General features: G+C 37.7%; 1 protein-coding gene and 1 pseudogene across 2 annotated transcripts in view; one reads left to right on the forward strand and one right to left on the reverse strand.

Annotated features, from left to right (window-relative positions):
• The window catches only part of Tbc1d9 (TBC1 domain family, member 9 (with GRAM domain)), a gene marked incomplete in the record, with an annotated part of 109,879 nt that overhangs the window by 82,628 nt on the left and 24,208 nt on the right, over positions 1–3,043 (forward strand).
• On the reverse strand, positions 2,484–2,888 carry LOC102013597 (annotated as a pseudogene).

Below are 3,043 nucleotides of genomic sequence, written 5' to 3' on the forward strand. Positions count from 1 at the left end.
TTTGTTTGTTTTTGGTTTTTTCTCCGGTACCGGGAACCGAACTCACGACCTTGCGCTTGCCAGGCAGGCGCTTTGCCGCTGAGCTAAATCCCCAGCCCTTCATAATCTTGATTACTGTAATTTCATAGTGAGTTTTAAAATTGAAAAGTGGAAGCCCTCCAACTTCATTGTTCCTTTTGAAGATTATTTTGGCCATTTTGGGGTTCCTTAAATTTCTGCAGGAATTTTGGGATCAGCTAATTTCCATAAGAAGGGGAGTTGGGATTTTGGTATATTTTGTGTTGAATCTGTAAATCAGTTTGGGGAGTTTTTCTTATCTTATTAGTATTAAGACTTCTAATCTATTGGATACAGAATATTTTTCCGTTTACTTTGGTCTTTGTTAATTTTCTCAACAATGTAACTTGCAATGTTCTAGTCTCACACCTATTTCATTATATTTATTCCTAAATATTTTATTTTTCTCCATCCTATTATAAGTGGAATTGTTTCTTTATTTTTAAGGTATATAATTGATTTTTGTATAATGATCTTGTATCCTGCAACCTTGATGAAGTCATTTTTTTTTTCCACTGTGGTTTTCATTTACATTTCTCTGATTAAGGACATTGAGCACCCTTTCATATACTTTTTGCATGTCCTCTTTTGAAGGAATGTTTGCTCATTTTCTTTGCCCATTTTTCATTGGCATTTTAAATTTTATTTTATTTTTCCTTTGCTATTGAGTTTTGTGAGTTCCTTATATATTTTTGTGTTTTGGATGTTTCCTTAGCAGTTTAAAAGCTTGCGTGCATTTTCTTCAATTCTGTAGGTAGCCTTTGCACTCTTGCTTATTTCCTTTGCTGCATAGATCTTTTGAAATTGATATAATATTATTTGGAGATTTTTTGTTTTGTTTTGTTTCGCTTCTGCTCTCAGTGCCTTTTGTGTATGATTAGTGTCACATCAAAAAGTTCAGTTTCCCTAACCCAGTGATAGCGAACCTTTTAGAGCTTTCAGTGGTGTGAACAGCCAGATGCAGTATGTGTGCACAGGCTCACCACCTGTACACATGTCACATCTGAATCATTTTTACTTCCCCTTCTTCTAGTCCTCTTTCCCCATTTCCAAAGCCCCTTCCCTGCCTTCAGGAAATTTAATACAAGTACTGTATCTCAAACCAGTGATTCTCAGCCCAGCTCGCCTAACCAATGTCAAGGAACATTTTTCCTGTTTTCTTCTAGTAGTTTTATGGCTTCAGATCTAAAGTTTAAGTTTTTAATTAATTTTGGTTGATTTTGGTACATAGTTTAAGAGTACCATCTCATTCTTCTGCTTGTCAATATCTAGTTTTCTGAACAGCAGTATAGATTTAGATTTAGATTTAGCCTTAGATATTTGAACCCAGAGCCTTCCCACTGAGTCACATTCCCGGTCCTTTCTTTTGTTCTTGCATTTTCATTGTTTTGCTTTGGTTTTGGTTTGCTTTGGTTTTTTTGAGACAGGGTCACTTTATATAGTCCAAGCTGGCCTTGAACTCATGGTGATCCTCCTGTCTCAGCCTCCTGCGTGCTGGGAATACAGGCATGTGCTACCATGCCTGGCTCCTTCATTTTGTACCAGAGTCTAAATTGCTAAATTGCCCATGTTGGACTCAGATTTGTGATCCTCCTGTCTCAGACTCCCAGAGTGCTGGGATTATAGGCATTCATCATTGTTCCTGGCTTTGTCATTTTTTTTATGGGTATATGTTTGCGATACAAAATAATTATGTTCCTCTTAGGGAAATGGTATGTACACGTCACATCCGAATCATTTTTACTTCCCCTTCTTCTAGTCCTCTTTCCCCATTTCTGAAGCCCCTTCCCTGCCTTCAGAAAATTTAATACAAGTACTGTATCTCAAACCAGTGATTCTCAGCCCAGCTCGCTATCCTCGTCCTCCCTACCTGAGGGACTCCCGTCCGTAACAGGGACTCAGCATTCCTAGAAGCCCTCTCCAGTGCCTGCAAGTTCAGAAACCCTCCAAGTGTACTACAGCGCCCTCTTCCTTTCCCATATGCCCTGTACGTCCTTTACAGCCAAACCTTTAGCAAAAAATTCCCAGACTATTTGCAGAGACATCCTTTGCCACATGAAATCCTAACAAAAACCCCAGTAAAGTAAAAGCAAAGCTGCCTGTGGTTATAGAGTGGTGAGAGGATGAAGACTTGGCCTGGACTTTTGATTCTTCCCTTCTTCTCCCTTTTCTTGCTTGACTGATTTTAATAATATGACAGAAAACCCTTAGACTTGACATAGTCATTATGTAAAATACAGAGATGAAAACTGCCTTCTTTTAAAAATCTAAAATAAGCAAAGGCATGTGAAAATAGGCAAGTTTCCATTAAATAAATGAAAATTTTAAAAAAACTTTTCCTTTTCATGTCATTTGAAGAAGGGAAATTATCATTTTAAGCAATATTCAAGTATATTAAACAAATTAAAAAATGAGTCATAAAATGTTTAACTTTCCTCAGCTTCAAAGTTTATGTTGCTGCCAAAGTTTGCATATAATTGAACTTTCAAATCTGCTAACAGCCGCTGAATTGATTTTACTCTGGATTCTAAGGCGTCAGTTTCTCCTTGCAAATTTTGCTTTGCTTCTTCTAACCTTTCTTGTGTTTCTTCTTGAGAATAGCTAATGAAAACATCACTGATTTGATGAGGTATCATTAAGTAGTCATTATCTGTGAGCATGATGTCATCACAAGCATCTTCTAAATTCTGGAGTTGCTTCTTTTTTACTTCTATTTCTTCCTTTAGCTCTGTGATTCTACTCGAATGTCCTGCAAATTTATTTATCTTTTGTTAATCTTCAAAAGTAACATTGATGTCTTATGCAGCCGCCTTCCTCAGAGTGGCCGCCATCTTGGGTCCCTTCTTCTCCTGAGTGGCCCCTCTGAATTGTTTCTGGAAGCTCCTTGGCACGCAGTGTGATAACTTGGAAACCTGTGTCTGAGGGGGTTTGTCTTGGTTACTTTTCTCTCGTTGCTGGGACAAAATACCTGACGCCCAAAATTAAG

Source organism: Chinchilla lanigera, unplaced genomic scaffold (genome assembly GCF_000276665.1).
Source record: "Chinchilla lanigera isolate Chin_1 unplaced genomic scaffold, ChiLan1.0 scaffold00070, whole genome shotgun sequence".
Lineage (NCBI taxonomy): Eukaryota > Metazoa > Chordata > Mammalia > Rodentia > Chinchillidae > Chinchilla > Chinchilla lanigera.